At 39.7% G+C, this 13,343-nt stretch overlaps 1 protein-coding gene across 5 annotated transcripts in view; it reads left to right on the top strand.

Moving 5' to 3' along the window:
* Mlf1 (myeloid leukemia factor 1) overlaps window positions 1-13,343 on the top strand; it is a 31,786-nt gene that overhangs the window by 1,141 nt on the left and 17,302 nt on the right. Inside the window, exon 1 of one of the 5 annotated variants that reach the window (XM_059265453.1) lies at window positions 2,292-2,308. The exons of the other annotated variants lie outside the window; for them this stretch is intronic. The gene's annotated coding sequence lies outside the window, so the exon portion shown is untranslated. Of the gene's footprint in view, window positions 1-2,291; window positions 2,309-13,343 lie in introns of those variants that run through there. 5 annotated transcript variants of the gene reach the window in all.

Raw genomic sequence — 13,343 nt, forward strand, 5'->3', positions numbered from 1 at the left:
TGAGGAGGAGAGGGAGTGAGGAGGAGAGGGAGTGAGGAGGAGAGGGAGTGAGGAGGAGAGGGAGTGAGGAGGAGAGGGAGTGAGGAGGAGAGGGTGTGAGGAGGAGAGGGAGTGAGGAGGAGAGGGAGTGAGGAGGAGAGGGAGTGAGGAGGAGAGGGAGTGAGGAGGAGAGGGGAGTGAGGAGGAGAGGGTGTGAGGAGGAGAGGGAGTGAGGAGGAGAGGGAGTGAGGAGGAGAGGGAGTGAGGAGGAGAGGGAGTGAGGAGGAGAGGGAGTGAGGAGGAGAGGGAGTGAGGAGGAGAGGGAGTGAGGAGGAGAGGGAGTGAGGAGGAGAGGGTGTGAGGAGGAGAGGGAGTGAGGAGGAGAGGGAGTGAGGAGGAGAGGGTGTGAGGAGGAGAGGGAGTGAGGAGGGTGTGAGGAGGAGAGGGAGTGAGGAGGAGAGGGAGTGAGGAGGAGAGGGAGTGAGGAGGAGAGGAGTGAGGAGAGGGAGTGAGGAGGAGAGGGAGTGAGGAGGAGAGGGAGTGAGGAGGAGAGGAGTGAGGAGAGGGAGTGAGGAGGAGAGGGAGTGAGGAGGAGAGGGAGTGAGGAGGAGAGGGTGTGAGGAGGAGAGGGAGTGAGGAGGAGAGGGAGTGAGGAGGAGAGGGAGTGAGGAGGAGAGGGAGTGAGGAGGAGAGGGAGTGAGGAGGAGAGGGAGTGAGGAGGAGAGGGTGTGAGGAGGAGAGGGAGTGAGGAGGAGAGGGAGTGAGGAGGAGAGGGAGTGAGGAGGAGAGGGTGTGAGGAGGAGAGGGAGTGAGGAGGAGAGGGAGTGAGGAGGAGAGGGAGTGAGGAGGAGAGGGTGTGAGGAGGAGAGGGAGTGAGGAGGAGAGGGAGTGAGGAGGAGAGGGTGTGAGGAGGAGAGGGAGTGAGGAGGGTGTGAGGAGGAGAGGGAGTGAGGAGGGTGTGAGGAAGAGAGGGAGTGAGGAGGGTGTGAGGAGGAGAGGGAGTGAGGAGGAGAGGGAGTGAGGAGGAGAGGGAGTGAGGAGGAGAGGGAGTGAGGAGGTGAGGGGGTGAGGAGGGGAGGGGGTGAGGAGGGGAGGGGGTGAGGAGGGGAGGGGGTGAGGAGGGTGTGAGGAGGACAGGGTGTGAGGAGAGGGTGGGAGGAGAGGGAGTGAGGAGTGAGGAGGGTGGGAGGAGAGGGAGTGAGGAGAAGAGTGAGGAGGGTGTGAGGAGGAGAGGGAGTGAGGAGGAGAGGGTGTGAGGAGGAGAGGGAGTGAGGAGGAGAGGGAGTGAGGAGAGGAGTGAGGAGGGTGTGAGGAGGAGAGGGAGTGAGGAGGAGAGGGAGTGAGGAGGAGAGGGTGTGAGGAGAGGGTGTGAGGAGGAGAGGGTGGGAGGAGAGGGAGTGAGGAGAAGAGTGAGGAGGGTGTGAGGAGGAGAGGGTGTGAGGAGGAGAGGGTGTGAGGAGGAGAGTGTGAGGAGGAGAGGGAGTGAAGAGGAGAGGGAGTGAGGAGGTGTGAGGAGGAGTGGCTGTGAGCAGGGTGTGAGGAGGAGAGGGTGTGAGCAGGGTGTGTGGAGGAGAGGGTGTGAGCAGGGTGTGTGGAGGAGAGGGTGTGAAAAGTGGGAGTGAGGAGAAACAGGTGTGAGGAGGAGTGGGTGTGAGGAGAAATAGATGTGAGGAGAAAGGGGAGTTAGGAGAAATGGGTGTGAGAGTGGCTATGAGGAGGGACAGGTGTGAGGAGAAATGGGGAACTGAAAGAGAATGAGGCCATGAGGAGAATGAGTCGGAGAAGAGGACACAAGCTGAAGAGATTTGGGGGTCATTAGGTGAAGAGATCAAGATGGAGCATGAGGAGAGGATTTAAAGCTAGGCAAGAAGAAATGGAGGACATGAGAGTGAGTTGAGCAGGATTGGGGGTGTGAAGAGGATTTGCTGGTGGGAGGTAAGAACAAGGCTCCCAAGCTTCTGAACAGCTTTCTTATGGCTCTAGGCCCAGGCTGCTGCCGATTTGGGGTTGTTTTGGGGGTGTGGGTGGCCTCAGATCTGAAGCCCTCCTGTGCATTAGCAGGGCTTAACCATCTTGGTGGAACTTCTGGTGAGAATTAGTTACTTGAATGGATGGGGTGGGGAGTGCTTTATAAAGTGACAGTCTTTGACTTGAGAAACGGGGTTGGTTGGTTGTTTGTTTGTTTGTTTGGCGGGTGGAAGAGGTGTTTTGTTTTGTTTGAGGCAGGGTCTCACTCTGTAGACCTGAGTGGGCTGCAGCTCTGTGTCGACCAAGCTAACCTCAAACTCACAGAGGTCCTCCTGTTTCCTCCTGAGTGCCAGGATTAAAGGTCTGTGCTAGGTTGTTTTAAACAAGTTTTCATATAGTGAGGGCTGTCACCTTGGCAGCACGACTAAATAGGAGAGTTGTGCTGGATATTCGAAGGGGTTGGACGTTGCCATGCGGCCACCGTTTGTTTTCTTTGCCTGCCTCATTAACAGAATCCTTCCTTGTTTGGAAACAGACTTCACATTTATCAATGTGAAAATGGGGGAAGGACAAAGAAATGGTGTGCAGTGAACACCTCAGGTGACAAGGAATGGTGAATGGTTCCCAGTGAAATAAATGAGGCCTTTGGGAAGAAGACATTCAGAGAATGGTTTTACAAGTATCTAGTTTTCTGTATTTGAGTTTAGTATATGCCTAGTTATAGCAAAATGAGTGGTCCTTAATTAAATGTGCAATTTGATATGTAGTTAGTATCTTTTTAAAAAATGTCTAGCAGGAGTGTAATTTAAACTGTTGGATGACCCTCTGAGCAAAGGCAAGGAACCCAAGATTTGAGATCAAAAATAGTAACAGATCAGAAACAGACACATCAAAAAGCACCCTTCTTCCATACTTAACATGAAAAAGACCATCAGTTACACTCTTCAACATTTTTCAAGCTTTCTTCAGATCCAAGCAACCATTGTCAAAAATATAAGGCAAATTTGTAATAATAAACTAGAAAACTGATTCATGCTTATAATTTATTTTTACAACCATTATACATAGCATAAACACATCTGAGGATAAACAAGGAAAAGAATGAACTTATATTTCAGGTTATCTGTCCTTTGACCTACCCCTTTTACCCCAGTCCTAACAAAATTAGTATTCATTATTTAATATTAAAGAATTTATTAAAGTGACAAATTTACTAAACCATCAACTGACCTTAGGAACATAAAAGGGAAGTTGGACACATTGATTATACTCACTATTTTTATATAAAGATTGTACCTGATACTAACTTTGCACCTGATCATTGGATACTCTAGTGGTTACTTTAACTTAGAAAATATTCAGTAAACATTGTTTAATGGTGACTTAGTATTATTTATGATTTATTGAGCAGTTTATATGTAGTGTTTCTTGATTACTGATAGTAATTACTATTTTCATTAAATAAATGCCATTGTTGATGTTAGAATTGTCTAATTAGAATATTACTCTTTAATTTTTTATTTTGAAAATAAACTATCATTTTTTTAAAAAGCCTTACAAATAAATAAAAACATCACATATCCAAATTAACTGGACTCATGGATCTTACAGATAACACTGAAGTATAGGGAGAATACAAAAACAGCTTTTGGGCCAGGCTGTTTTGACACCTGCCTTTAATCCCAGCATTCGGGAGGCAGAGTCAGGCAGATCTCTGTGAGTTGGAAGCTCTGGATTTGATCCTCAGCACCACAGAAAACGAGGCATAGGGAGATTAGAAGTTTAAGGATCTTTATCTATATAGTGATTCAGGGCCAGCCTCAGCTACATGAGGCCCTATCTCAAACAAAACAAAGATAAAAATAGACTTCAGCCTGAAAAATAATAAAGTCTTAAAGCTATGTGATTGGTATTTAAAAATGAAAAGGCAAGACCAAGGGTTGTTTAAAAAAAAAAAACTATATAAAGAACTCTTTAAAAATCAACTACAAAAGACAAACATTTTTTAATGGGTAAGGTATATTTGTGCACTCATTTTTATCACATATAAATAACAAATACAAACTACAATCACAATATGATTATGCTGCTGTTCAAGTAATTTAAATTGAAAAACTAGCAGTACCAAGTTTCAACAAGAATACAGTGCTAAAAGAGCTCCTAGTACACAGTTTTTATAAGGTTATGCTTTTACTATACAACCCAGCAGCTATACTTACAGATGTTTACTCAAAAGAAATGAAACTTTATATGCACAAAGCCTAGCTAGCACCTGAATACTCAAGCAGCCTTACCTATAAAGACAAAAAACTAGAAATAATTTTGTGATTAAATTATAATATAATCATATATAGGTATATGTAGATGAAATTAAATAAGAAACACAAAGCCAAATACAGACTTAAAAGCCCAAGAGATCAGAGCACTAGCGAATAGCCTTTAGCTTACCACTTGCTGTCATCCTTCCCCTGAGAGAGAGACCTTCTGTGTGACCCGTCTTTTTATTGCCTTTCTGTTCTGCCTTCTCATTGGCTCTAAACCCAACCACATGACTTCCTCATCACTGCCTGTCTATACAGACCTCCAAGTCTCTATGGTTGGTACTAGGATTAAAGGTTCAGGTCACCACTTGGCTGTGTTCTTGAACACACAGACTCTGCCTGCCATGTGATTGGATTAAGGACATGTGCCACCACCACTGGACTTCTGCTAAATGGCTTGGTATTAGCTCTGATCCTCAGGCAACTTTATTTATTAACATACAAATAAAATCACATTTTAGCACAAATAAAATATCACCATATTTCCCCCTTCTATTCTAATAAAAAAAGGAAAAAAGTTATAACTAATATAAAAAAACTATATACAATAAGTGCAATAACTATAGACAATATATACAAGCAATAAATACCTAAACAATGTCTAGTCCATTTGCATTTGACAAACTCAGAGAAAATATTCCATTATCTATCCTATTTTGGTAAGTCCAAAATGTACCTGATTCACTTTCTATCCTAACTTATATCACTAACAAAGAACTATCTTATAATGTCTTTCAAATTTATACACTTACACTTCATTAGTGAGTTTCTTTTCTGAAATTCTTAACAAGGAAAACTATAACTATCTAATCTTTAACTATAACTAATCTTCAACTCCCTCAGAGATCCAAGAAGGAAATAATATTACCTAAAAAAAAAAAAAAAACAGGAAGTGCATGCAAGCAGCTTCCAAAAAAATTGTGAATTGACAGAAACAGCCAGCTGCCTGGACAGTCACCCGAGGTTTCTCCAAAACGTTTAGGGCATCATCTTCAGCCTATAGGCTTAGCGTATCTGACAGACTCATTTGTGAAGTAGAATGTACACAAGGCCTACAGTTTGACCTCACATTCAGTGAGAGTAGTCCATGTACCAGAAACACCTGAATTCCACCAGTGTCCTGTCATGATTCAGGTTTTTAAATTCTGGAAATTGTTGATATTTTTTTAATTCAGCTGTCCATTCTTCTTGGCTTGTGGGTGGCTTCATCTCTTTTATTAAATGCCTGTCTACCATTGAGAGGTTAGACTCTGTCAGCTCAGTTACTTTTTCAAGAATAACTGCTTCAGCTGCTGTTCCACTGCACATCAGAAGCCATCGGCCCACTGCCTGTTCATCTGCCTTCAAAGAAAAGGGCACTGTACCTTTTCCGGATTGCAAAGGCCACTTCAGGGATGGTGCCATATTGTCCTGGCCTCAGAAGATGACTCTTGTTAAAGCCACAACCACACTTGTCTTGGCAAGAATCGGTAGTCCTTTGTTTCGTGTCCTGTCTGTCCATTTTGTCCTGTTTGTCAGCAGTCAATTCGAAGATACGTTGTTGTCCAGTGACTAACTTTTGCCACAATGAAAGTTAACTCCATATGCAGTTTCTTCAATGCCCATATCTTCTCTGAAGTAGATTGGTGCTGCCAGGAGCTGACATGTCTCACAGTCACAAAAAAAAGAAAAAATTCTAGGTTATTAAAACATTTTAAATGCCATATTTTGTAGATCTCTGAAAGGTTTAAAGATGACCTATCTAAAATATATCTACTCGACCTTGAAAACATACCTAATATGACTACAAGTCTGATTGTAATGTCTAACTACTAACTTTCATTTCTTTATAGTTGGTAATAATAACATTCAAGGATTAGCAAATTGCATTACATTGTTAAATGAACTGTATAAGTACCATATCTTGAACAAGATTAGAAATATACATATAGCATTTTCTAACAATGTCAATCTCAATATATATAATTTGTATACAATATACAAAAATCCAATCCAATGGAAAGTATTTAAAACTAGTAATTGTCTTTTAAAAGTAGATTTAATAATCTATCTTTTTATCTATATTGTATCTATATCTTCTCTTTTCAGACTAGATTCAATAATCTACCCTCTAGTCTATCATTTCTATATATCTTTTTTTAACAAGAACATTAAATCTAATCTCCTTTGCTTAGCCCTTTTTCTAACCCTTGTAACCAACCCTTCTAAACAATGAAAATTATTCCAGACCCAAAACCCATTAAAAGTCCAAAAACCACCCGCCCCACACCACCTCTTTGGGAATGTGAGTGTCGTGTTCTTAAAATTGCTTACTGCTGGTTATGGGCAAAGGCATATTTATTCTGAGAAGAAAAATTTTGGGTTAATTGTCAAATTCTAGGAAAGGTATCTATATCCTTTGTTGTCCAGTCTGTGCATAATGCCAAAGTTCAAGGCTTATCTCAAGTCCTTATTCAAGTAGTCTGTGAAACTAGATCATCTCAAAATTGCTCTGAGCAGTTTGTCGTCCAAAGCTGATCTGTAGATGATGTTCGTCAGCTTAGTGGTATTATTATTGTCCATGTGGAATTGTTGTTGTGGGGACCCATCTTCTTCATGGAGACTTCAGTTGATGTTAGGCCTGGTTGTGATTTCCTGCAGAAAACTGATACTCAAACACAAAGACATGTATAGGCAGCTAATGGAAGCCTTTTTTTCTAGAATTAGTTAGTAGTCTATATGACCATTAATATCTTAACAGGTATGTGCTAGATTTAGTTAACATTTGGTGAGTAGAGCAGCATGGATAAATTACAAAAGCATTATTCTAAGCCAAAGAAACTAGTTGTAAAAGATGGCACGCTATAAAATTCCATTATATGAGTTCTGAAAAACACAAAACTATACTGACAAGGCCTGTGATGATTAATGTTGATTGCCAACTTGACTGAGAAGTGCCTAGATTAGTAAAGCACACCTTTGAATGTTTGGGAGAAGTTTCTGGATAGCATTAGCCAAGGCAAAAGACCCACGGTGACTATAATTGGCACTATCCCAACAGACTGGAGGCCCAGATAGAGTACCAGGGAGAAAGAGAGCTCATGGCATGGGTATTCTCTCTGCTTCCTAGCCACTTTGATAAGAACAACTTTCCTTGTTTTGCCCTTCTCTGCCATGATAGACTGAAAGCTCTGAAATTATGAACAAAATGAGTCCTTCTTTAAGTTCTTTCTGTGAGGTATTTCATCATGATGATGAAATATAACAAAGCTTATTAGCGTAAGTAGAATTTGGGGAGATGATTTTCTGTAAAAGCTCAAAGCAGAACTTTGGAGATGATATAAATGTTGTATATCATAGTTGTGCTTAGACTATAAATTTTTGAAAACTCAAAACTGGACAATTATTGGTTGTAAATTATATCCAAACAAAGCTGAATTCAAACAAAATAAAAAATGTATATTTACCCTCAAACACAAATTTAGTTAAGCATTTGCTAATCCAAAAGCAATTACATTGAAGCAGTCGTGCTTTTTAGAATTTTTTTGAGGAAGAAGAGGATGGTGGACAACATGAAGACATGGTCTGCTATAATCAATCTATGGGGGAATAAGCCAGGGGAAGTTAGATACAGCTGTGAGAAGAGGTGGAATGATTGCCAAAAAAAAATTGCTGGTTTTAATAGTAAAGTATAGTAGGAAATTTAACAGTAAAACAAGAGAAACTCCAGTGTATCCTAGAAGGATTCAGCTGCTGTCTCCTCCAATTGAGGGAGAGTGCCAGTGGTATTATTAGGATGTGACTGGCATCTGGGAGCTCAGGAAGGAATGCTTAAATCAAAGCTAGAACCAGAAAGCAGGCAATAAAACATATCCAGACTACTCCCATCCAGGTCTCTCCAGTTCATGTTCATTCCTACTCTATTTAATGCTCAGTGCAGGTTTAACTGCTCACATTTTTTCTTTTTTCTATTTTTTTCTCTCTGTTCTCTTTTCCTTTTTCCCTCTATTCTTTTTTTTAATGAATTCTAAGAGAATACAAACAGCTGAATGAAATAAGGTTAACATGAGATATGAAAACAGAATTCAATAAAGAGAAATTGAGAAAAAAGTCAATCTGAAATGCTGGAGGTATAATATTCATTGAATCAAATAAAAAGCTCAGAGGAAAAACTTCACCAATAGAATAATTCGAGAAGTACAGAGTACTGGGGCTTTAAAAAGGCAAGGTGGCTGAATTGGAACATTCATTGACAAGGAAAAATTAAGAAAATACAAACAATATACAAGAATATAAGATCTAGGGGACACTATGAAAAGACCAAATGGGCTGGGTGGTGGTGGTGCACGCCTTCATTCCCAGCACTCGAGAGGCAGAGCCAGGTGAATCTTTGTGAGTTGAGTCCAGCCTGATCTACAAAGTGAGTTCCAGGACAGGCTCCAAAGCTACACAGAGAAACCATGTCTCGAAAAAAAACCAAAAAAAGAAAAAGAAAAGACCAAATCTATGAATCATGGATGCAGAAGTATTTCATGCTAAAGGCATAGAAAATATTTTCAATGAAATAATAGTAGAAAATTCCCAAAATCTAGGCAGTTTTCTAGGTACAGAAGGTATTTATATTTTTCAATGAGACCAGAAAAAAAAAAAAACCCTCCTCACATCAACTAGTTAAAAATTAAACATGGAGAGCAAAGAAAGTACACTGAAAGCTATGAGAGGAAAGCCCGTCTTTATATGTGACTTGGTGTATCAGAATAAAAGCAGATTTCTGAAGAGGAACTCTAAAAGCAAGGCAAGTTTGGAATGATGTATTTCAAGCTCTGAAAGATTGTCAGTCCAGGTAACTGTAGCCAGCAAAACTATCTGTTATAATGGAAGGAGAAGTAAAAGCTTTCCTTAATAAAAACTATTGAAAGGAATTGATAATCACTAAACCAGCTCTTTTGAATCAGGCTGAAGAGAAAGATAAATATCCACAAGTCTACAGGAAAGGATAGCTGTGCTGAAACAGTAAAGCAAATGAGGAATAAGAAAACACTAAGTCTTGACAAAGTTAACAAATGCATGCCTTTCAGTATTAATGGTCTTTATTCCCTAATTAAAAGACAGATGAACACATTGCGATCTTTCAAAAACAGCCTCAACATAAGGGTAAAAGGATAGGAAAAGATATTTTAAGCAAATGAAACTAGGAAGCAAGCAGACACCACTGTTCCAGTGTAACAAAATAGACTTTAAGGAAGCAATTCATGAAGAGAACATTACCATTCTAAACATGTGCACCCTTATATATACATACATACATAATACATATGTACGTGTACACACACACACACACACACACACACACACACACAATTTAGACGTAACGAAAACCCAACACAGTAATAATTGGTGATTTTAGTACCCTACACTCACCGATAGGTTATCTCAACAAATGAGGACCATCCAAGTTATATGACCTCGGGCGGTAGTGGCGCATGCCTTTAATCCCAGCACTTGGGAGGCAGAGCCACGCGGATCTTTGTGAGTTTGAGGCCAGCCTGGTCTACAGAGCGAGATCCAGGAAAGGCGAAAAGCTACACAGAGAAGCCCTGTCCCAAGTTATATGACCTCAAATCAAGTGGCCCTACAATATATATGCAGAATATATATTTCTCAGAGAAAGTTCTCATGGAGCCTTCTCTAAAATAGATTTCTAGTAGGACATGAATCAAGTCCTAGAAAATATAGGAAATTGGAACAATTTCTTGTTTTCTCTCTGGCCACAATGGAATAAAAATAGAAATCAAAAGAAAGAGAAACTGTAGTGCATATATAAACTCATGCAGATTGAACAACATACTGTTGAATGATGAATGGATCATTGAAGAAATCAAAAAGGGAATATTAAGAATCCTATAACCAAAAGAATATGAAAATGCAACATACCAGTACTTAGTAGATGCAATGAAAGCAGCTCTAAGAGGGGAGTTTATAGTTACAGATGTCTACATTAAGGAAAGAGATCTCTAATAGCTTAATGATAAACTATATAGGGCCTTAAAAAAACAATCTAAACCCCAAATTAATGGATAGAAAGAAATAACATGGCAGAAATTAATAATTTAAAAATGAAAAAATTACAAAAAAATAAAAGAATGATTGGGTTCTTTAAAAAGAAACAAGATTAAAAAGATAAACATGATCAACAAACCCTCATACAAACTAAAAAAAAAAAATAGAAGGCACAAATTAATGAGATTTGTAATGAAAAGAGAGACATTACAACAGATATTACAATCTCCAAAGAGTGTTGTATCTTAAAGAATTATTTCCACTAAGCTAGAAAATTATATAAAAATGGATTAATTTCTTGATGCATATGACCTAGTTAAACCAAGATGAGATAAATAATTTAAACAGAACTATAACAAGTATCAAGATTGAAGCAGGAATTAAAAAACAAAACAAACTTCAAACAAAAAGCAGTGCAAGGCCAGGTAGATTCAATACTGAAATCTACTGGACCTATAAAGAACAACTAACACCAGTACTTCTCAAATTACTCCATAAAATAAAAACAGAAGGAACACTGTCAAACCAAAACTAAGATTACTCTGATAACAAAACTAGAAAAAGACACAACTGCAAAGAAAGTTATAGATCAGTCTCTCTGATGAACATAGACACAGAAATTCTCACTAAAATATTTGCAAACTGTATTTAAGAACACAAGAGCGTAGGCAAGTTGGCTTCGTTCCTAAGATACAAAGGTACATCAAACTAATGCAGGCCAATAAATATAATACATCACATTAATAAACTGAACTGGAAGAGAGAATTCACATGATCATTTCAGTAGATATGAAAGACCCCCTGAAGGCAGTCTTCCCTCAGGAGAGACCCTCGCCCAAGGAACACACCGAAACCACGAATCAGATGCAAACAGCAAGAGGCTTTATTCCGGAACACGGGTACCCGGGGCGACACAGTCTCTCAAGAAGCTCAAGGGACTGGCGCGCCCACGGGCTGGAGCAAAGGGTTTTTATAGGGTTGGGCATGGGTACAGAAGCAAGAAGCCTGGTTACAGGGTTTTGATTGGATGATTCAAATGAGGCCAGTTCTGATTGGATGATGCAAATGAGGCCAGGTTCAAACCCAGGTCAGCTCGTGGTTTCTCCCCGAGCTCGCCCACGCCTAGCTTCTGTCTAGGGTACAGGGTGTTTTCCCGACCTTTTTCTGACCTTTTAGTTCCTCGCTCTGGGGCCAGGTGGCTAACTGAGCTCCTCAGTACCTCTCAGGCTTTATTCAAAAGCAGCTGAGCCAAGCTATGTTAGGCGGGGAGGCTGGGGGTCTTTCAGATACACTAAAGGCTTTTGAGAAAATCCGACATCCCTTTATGACAGAAGCCCTGAAGAGGCTAGGAATGGAAGAAATATATATCAGTGTAATAAAGAGTATATATGACAAACCTGTTAATCCTGTTAATCAACATCAGAGAAAAAACTCAAAGCATTTCCACTAAGATCAGGAATGAGACAAAGATATACCCTTGTTCTACCCCTACTCAATATAGTCCTTGAAGAATTAAAGTAATAAGAGCAAGTATATAAAGAAATACAAATTGGAAAGGAAGAAGTCAAAGTATCCTTATTTGAAGTTCATATGATCCTACACATAAGAGACCATAAAGAATCTAACAGAAAACTCTTAGATCTGGTAAACACTCAGCAATTTGGACACCAAACTAACTTACAAAAGTCAGTAGTTTTCCTATATATAAACAAGAAAAATGCAGAAAAAAAACTGGGAAAACAATATTCACAATTATCTAAAAAACAAACAAACAAACCTTTGGAATAAACCTAAGAAAGGGAATGACAGTTACAGTGAAAAACCTCCAAACAGGAAAGAAAGAAACTGAGGAAGACCTCCCAGGTGAATGTATAGGTGAGTTAATATTGTCAAAATGACTGTATTACCAGAAACCATCTTCAGAGTTAAGATAGCCTGCTAAAAAATTCTAATGTTGTTCCTCACAGAAATAGAAAATATCTTGGAATTCATTTGGAAACACAAAAGATCCCAAATAACCAAATGTGTGCTGGAGGTATCACTATAGCAGATTTCAAATTATACTACAGAGCTATTGTAATAAAAAAAAAAAAAAGGTATGATACTGACACAAAAACAGACATGTAGATCAATAGGAGAATAGAGAACCTAGATTTAAATTCATACAACTACAGCTACATAATTCTTTACAAAGAAAAATATATTATGAAAAGACACCCTCTTGAAAAACTGCCAGGAAAACTAGGCATCCACATTTAAAAAAAGAAAAGAAAAGAAACTATATTCCTATCTCTCATCCTGTACAAAAATTAACTGCAAATGGATCAAAGACTTCACACCCTGTAATACTTCACACCCTGAAACAGAGGAATAAGTAGGGAAAACACTTCAAGCTGTAGACATAGGCAAGGACTTTCCTACTAAGACTTAGTTGCTCAGGAAATAATGCCAACAATAGACTAGTGTGATTGCATGGAGTTGAAAAGCTGTACAACAAAGGAAACAATTGAGTGAAGAGCCAGTGACAGAATGGGAGAAAATCTTCACTAACTCTACATCTGATGGGATTAATAGTGGAACATGCAAAGAACTTAGAAATCTTAAGTCATAGGAAATCAATCTAATCAGTAAATGAAGTAATGGAGTAAGCAGACTCTTCTCAAAAGATAAAATACAAATGACCAATAAACATATTTAAAATCTTAACCTTATTACCCACCAGAGAAATACAAATTAAAACTATGTTGAGATATCTTCTGACACAGTCAGAATGACAGTTGTTTGACAGGCAACTTATAATAGAATGTATTAGGAAATTGCTTGAAGCTTAAGATAAGTCTATGACCATCATGGTGGGTGGGCAGGCAGGAATAGCTCAGCTCTGGAGCGATAGCTGAAAACTTACAGGTTGAGACAACAACAAAGAGGCAGAGAGAGAGAGAGAGAGAGAGAGAGAGAGAGAGAGAGAGAAGAGGAGAGGGAGAGGGAGAGGGAGAGGGAGAGGGAGAGGGAGAGGGAGAGGGGAGAGGGGGGAGG

This window comes from Peromyscus eremicus, chromosome 6 (genome assembly GCF_949786415.1).
Source record: "Peromyscus eremicus chromosome 6, PerEre_H2_v1, whole genome shotgun sequence".
NCBI classification, from domain to species: Eukaryota; Metazoa; Chordata; class Mammalia; order Rodentia; family Cricetidae; genus Peromyscus; species Peromyscus eremicus.